The 6,060-nt window shown below is 46.2% G+C and overlaps 2 non-coding genes across 2 annotated transcripts; both read left to right on the forward strand.

The window, feature by feature from the left end:
* The first annotated feature begins 582 nt into the window (after positions 1-582).
* TRNAT-CGU (transfer RNA threonine (anticodon CGU)) lies at positions 583-654 on the forward strand. The gene has a single exon. It is a non-coding gene; the product is annotated as a tRNA-Thr (tRNA).
* A 627-nt stretch (positions 655-1,281) lies between these two features.
* Positions 1,282-1,353, forward strand: TRNAT-CGU (transfer RNA threonine (anticodon CGU)). The gene has a single exon. It is a non-coding gene; the product is annotated as a tRNA-Thr (tRNA).
* The last annotated feature ends 4,707 nt before the right edge of the window (positions 1,354-6,060 follow it).

Consider the following 6,060-nt stretch of genomic DNA (forward strand, 5'->3'; position numbering starts at 1 on the left):
AGTTTAAGAGGTGCAAGAAAGGGATGGGGAACAATATGTTAATGATTACCACTATTCAAATCATCTATAGAAGTTCTTATTACTAGCACAGGACCAAAAAACAGCTAATACTGTTGATGAGGGAGGGCCCCTCTGGCACAAGGGCCCCGGTGCGCTCCCCTATTGCTATGCCCCTGAGCAGTAGGGCTGGTCAAGGAGATGAAAATAATTTAGAGTTGATGCAGTATTATGCACATTTTACATGCAAATGTCTGCAGCTTGAACGTAACCAATCAAATCCTGCTGAGGTAAAATTCGATTTGTCCATTTTTAAGCTGTATAAATTTGCATACACAAGTTACAATACATTTGCATACGCAATTTGCATAATTGTGGCAGCTGAATTATGCTGTTTTTTTATAGTAATTTGGGCTCTTTCTTTTGACAGTGCCCAAATTACTGCCTGAGCGCATTACATTACAGCCTATGGCGGAGCACAGTGTGGTCAAATTTCCCTGCGCCGTTTTGCGCTGTCTCTTTCCTTCCCTGTTTGACACAGTGACAAAGCGGTAAAAGTACGTATAAGCAACACAAAGCCTGTGTAGCACAGTGGCCAAGTGGTAAGGTGTTGGTCTCGTAAACCAAAGATCATGGGTTCAATCCCCATCTGTGCCTTGGTAACTTTTACAGAGCGATAATGGGAGGTTAGAAAACAAATAACATTATGTACCAGGTTGTAATGTCTGAGAATTAAAAATGAAATACAGGATCCTATTGAGGTTTCCTTTCCAGAGCCGGGACAAGGTCCTCCAGCACCCAAGGCTGAGACAGCAAAGTGCGCCCCTCCATCCCTCCCACCCCAGCCATCACGCACTGATTGCTATTAGACTAAGAGGTACCCCAGGCCCCCAACACCTTAATCTCTAGTTATCTGGCTTGCAGTCACTGCCATGTATCCCCTTTTCTAATTTCTCTCTTCTTCAAACACAATAGTGGAACGATAGCTGAGTGTGTTGTGCGCTCCTCCTACACTGCAACCTGAGGCTGGAGCCTCTCTCGACTCTGCCCGTCCCTGGTGCTATGTTGTCCCTTGTCATTGAGTGCAACCCTGCGGAAGATTAGCGACAAGTCATTGTCACATATCATATTGGGACAGCGCATCTTCTCTACTTTCTGCGGGGCCGTATAAGTGCCGTTACATTTGTGCCTGTTTGACACAAAAAACCATGGTGGCTTCCAATGACAGACGTAAGAGTAAGTACAGGCCGCTATACTGGACAAATGCCTCTTGAAAGCCTATGTGGCACAGTGGCCAAGTGGTAAGGCGTTGGTCTCGTAAACCAAAGATCATGGGTTCAATCCCCATCTGTGCCTGGGTAACTTTTACAGAGATATATAGAGAGGTTAGAAAAAAAATTATAATATGTACCAGAGGTTTGTAATGTCTGAGAAGTAAGAGCAAGTCAGTGAGCAAAGTCCATGTGGTGGCCTGGCCAAGTGGTAAGGGGTTCTCCTAACACCTAGTTTTCTACATGTACCCCAGGGGATGCTTTTAAGGGGTACTTGGGCTTGATATACTTAATTAAATATAACAAAGTTAAGAGTTTTAGAAAATGATAAGTCCTATATAAACAACAAGAAACAACCCTTTCTTGTTTGAGTATGAAACCCGTGGAGGGCTGCAATGTTGGAGGAATAAGAAAAATTCAGTCAACAAAGTCCATGTGGAGCTATAGTTCATGGGTTAGAGCCCCATCTCTGCCTGGGGTTGGTTTGGCCCAGAAATCACTAGATGTAGAAAAAAATATGATGATATGTATGTCAAGAGAAAACATGACCCCAATAATTGTGCAAGGTCAGAAACCCCAGAGGGTGTGGCAGAGGAGGAAGTGCAAGCAAAGCAAATCAAGCTCACTATGTGGTATAGTGGCCAAGTGGTAAGGCGTTGGTCTTGTCAACTGAAGATGATGGGTTCAAACCCTGTCTGTGCCTAGGTAACTGTTACCCACGTATAGCTAGGAACAATAGAGCCCCAACACTCTACCATTACCACCATACACATGAAGTGAAAACATGAACTTTTCCCTCAGTATAACTTAGAGACAGTATGGGGGGGGCGGGGTGATCTATAAGATGCCCCTGCTCTATAGACACGCCAGGTGTAGTATTTTTATTTTTTCCCGAATTTTTTACCTCTACACTTAGGTGCATCTTATAATCCAAATCATTATGACGATGTGCCTTAAAGGCTCAGTCACATTGGGGATCGCAAAATGCTAGCAACATTGATTGCGTTTTGCTGTGGTTTTTTTTTCACTGGACAGAATTTTTGAGTGACTGCGATTTTCTCAATCTCTCCAAAATCGTGGAAAAGCGCTGCATGTACTACGTTTCCAATTTCTGCAATTTGGCAATCACTGGTGATCGCTGCATTGAGATCACTGCCATATACTATATATTACACTAGCCCTTTTCAAAGCTCTACTGATCACCAGCGATTCAAAGAGCTGCAGAAATCTCCTCGGTGTGCATGGGACTGTCTGAATTATGATCCACCTGCAGAGCTGTATCATTAACAAGGCAGTTGCCTAGGGCCCCGGAGAGAGTCTAGGGGCCTGGTGAATGCTAGCCCCCCACCAAATCTTACAAAAAAAAAAGCCAGGTGGCCATAGGTGGTGAGCAAAAAGTGCTATTTTGCCCAGGACCCCATTTCATCTTAAAGCGGACCTGAACTCAGTCAGAATGTCCTCTCTCCTCTAAAAGATACGCAACAGCATAATAACCTTCAAACAAAAACATTTCTTTGTTACAGCTGATACAAATCCTAAAATCTGTCTGCACTGTTTTTACTTCCTGATTCATGGAAGCAGGCATATTGATAATTAACACCCTGTGCTTTCAAATGAGCTCATCTGCCATCTCTACCATGGCAGTCATGTGACACAGGGGATAGATCAAATTACAACTTGTGATTAGACACAGATGAGGGGGAATTAGGGCGGGTGCACATCAGAGCAGTTTTGGAGCGTTTTTAGAAACGCTAGCGGTTTGAAAACTGCTTGGGTAATGTATTTCAATGAGCTGGTGCACACCAGAGCAATTAGCTTTTAACACAAACGCAAACTCGGGGGCTGCAGCATTTTTCAGATTTCTGAGGCATTTCTGCCTCAATGTTAAAGTATAGGAAAGTGGAAAACTTCTCTGGAAACACTAGATCAGAGCGGTTTTCCAAGCGTTTTTGTTACAGAAGTTGTTCAGTAAACGCTATAGGGCTGGTGCACACCAGAGCAGTTCTGGAGCGTTTTTTAAAACGCTTGCAGGGGGAAAACCGCTTGGCTAATAAAAGTGGATGGGATGGTGCACACCAGAGCGGTTTGCTTTTTTCCACAAATGCAAACTCGGGGGCTGCAGCATTTTTTAGATTTCTGAGGCGTTTCTGCCTCAATGTAAAGTATAGGAAAGTGGAAAACCGCTCTGAAAAACGCTAGATCAGATTAGATTTCCAGGCGTTTTTGTTACAGAAGCTGTTCAGTAACAGCTTTTACTGTAACAATATTTGAAATCTGCTACATAAAAATGCTCCAAAAAACGCTAGGCATGTTTTGAAAACCTCTCCATTCATACTTGAGAGTTTTGCCAGCGATTTTGGCAAAACGCTCAAATGCTAGCGCTTTTCAAAGCGCTAGTGTAATTAAACCCTATGGGCCCGTTCCTACTTCGCCCAAATCACCCAAAATCGCAAAATGCAAACGTGTCGTCTGCACCATTTTCTGGTGATTTTCCGGCGATCACGTTTCAGTGCTATAGAATACTCGTGCAAAACGCCGGCGGTAAGTAAGTGTGAATGGGGCCTAAACATGCCTAGAATCGCTCTGAAAATCTGCTTCACAAACCTCTAGCATTTTGCGGATCTGCTAGCGGTTTTTGGTGTGCACCGGGCCTAAGACAGGCTAAACCCTCTAAATACATACAGGGTGCATTTCTCTATGTTTTCCTTGCGTCCTGTGCAAGAGTTCAGGTCCACTTTTATCCCTTTCTGACTGCCTGAACTCCTGTGTGTTGTAAATGTGCTGGTCACCAGGTCTCACTGATTGCTAATGGGCAAACATTGAAAAACAATTGAAATATACTGGAAGCCCCCTCAGTGCACAGCCATATTGTGCGTAAAAATTTACGCATTGAACCAGTAACGCGTAAAAACGTATGTGTTAATGTTCTTGCACTAGCGGGAATGCGTAAAAACGTACGCAATGCGGCCCGCCGACCTCCGAGGTCGGAAAGCTGCCAGCGGGGGACTGGAGCAGCAGTGAGTGACTACGAGGGCACAGGATGGCTGCATGGAGCTGGTAGAAGCCCCAGGTAAGTGAAACTCATTTTTTTATTTTGCTTGAACCTTCCCTTTAAGCAGGTGAGCTGTTGAAAGAGCTGCTTTCACAGGATCTCGCATGAAAAGACTCAGCAGTCTAAGGACAATGAGGAGCATGTATATGGAAAACATCAGTGGTACTTATCCGTTAGCCGGGCGCATCCTCTAGGTGGCGACAAAACTCCACCAGAGTTACAGCTTTCCCTACTATCCATGTCGGCCTGGAGGGGGAATAGTAATTAGCGCCACCTGCCGGATGCGCCCGCCGCCCGGCTAACGGATAAGTACCACATCAGTATTTCCACAGTGGCTGACCTCACAATAGGAGATAACCCCGTGATATACCTTGAGGCCTCATTCACACTGCAGCGATTTAGGGCCCGTTTCCACTATCGCGGTTTCCGCCGCGATTCTGCAGAGTTTCCCCGCACATGAATCGCACGGGGAAACTCTGCCATAGGGGATAACGGTGCCGCGGCCGAATAGCTTGCGGGAGCGATTCGGCCGGAACCCCCCGCAGAAATTGCGGCGGAGGCTGCGAATCCTATAGTCGTGCATGGCACGGCTCATGGGATTCGCCTGCGATCCCGCCCACCCGCTCAGTGCCGGCGTGCGTCTGTGAGACGTACGCCGCACTAGTGGAAACGAGCCCTGACTAGTGATTTCAGCTTGTCTGTAAATCGCTAGTGCTTGAAATAGCGTTATGGCAATCCAAATGAATGGTAGTGTTCACGCTGTAGTGATCGCCAGCGATAAGCAATTTGCTGAAATCACAAACATGGTGCATGAAGCATTTTTTAGTGATTTTGGAGTGATTGCATTTCATTGTTAACTGCTCTGCGAGCGCCTCACGCCAATTGGCATCAAGTCATGGGGGCAGAGATTAGCAGGGAATGCGCGTGCGCATGCACGATCGTTCCCTGCCAAGAGGCGGAGCTCCATGATCAGCCTGCCAGCCATGATCGGAGCTTACAGGCTGTAACACGGTACAGTGCTGCGATCTAGTGTAGCGCTGTACTGGGGACAGCTTTGTCACTTAGCTGTCCCCTCGAGTGGCTCACAATATGATCCCTCTCATAGGCTGATGCCTGTGAGAGGCGATCATGGTGAAAAGATCTAGGGGGAGGGAGAAAGTAAAAAATTTAAATTTTTATTTAACCTCCTGCCGATGGGCGTGGCCGCGGCAGCAGCCCCAGGAACGCCTAACGCCGATTGGCATAAAGTCCTGGGGCCAGCTAATGCAGGAGATCGGACCTGTTGGAAATTATAAATTGAGCCACCAGCGTTTTCGCTATTTTCGCGATTGAAATTGCCGCGGCCGCGATTTCGATCGCGAAAATAGAGAAAACTAAAAGGCGTAGGGCAACGATTTAGTTGTCGTCAGAAAGAGGAGAAAGAGAGCTTTAAAATGATATCCATCTTGCCATAGTTATATTGTATTAGGCTGCGTCCACACTAGGTCCGGAAACGTATCCGTGGCTGCGTTTTTCAAACCTGATGAAAAACGGAGTCCCGGATACTAATGTTTAAAATAGCAGCCAGCCTCACCCAAGTAAAAAACGGATCCGTCTGCGTTTGCGGGGACCCGTTTTCAAAACCTGAACGGAAGGTCCGGACCTGCTGCATTTTCACGCAACGGATCAGGACCACGGATACACGCAGGGGTAGTGAAAAGCAATGAGAAAACGCAACTCCAGCTCCACAGGCAAAAAACG

The sequence above is a fragment of the Hyperolius riggenbachi genome, chromosome 4 (genome assembly GCF_040937935.1).
Source record: "Hyperolius riggenbachi isolate aHypRig1 chromosome 4, aHypRig1.pri, whole genome shotgun sequence".
NCBI classification, from domain to species: domain Eukaryota; kingdom Metazoa; phylum Chordata; class Amphibia; order Anura; family Hyperoliidae; genus Hyperolius; species Hyperolius riggenbachi.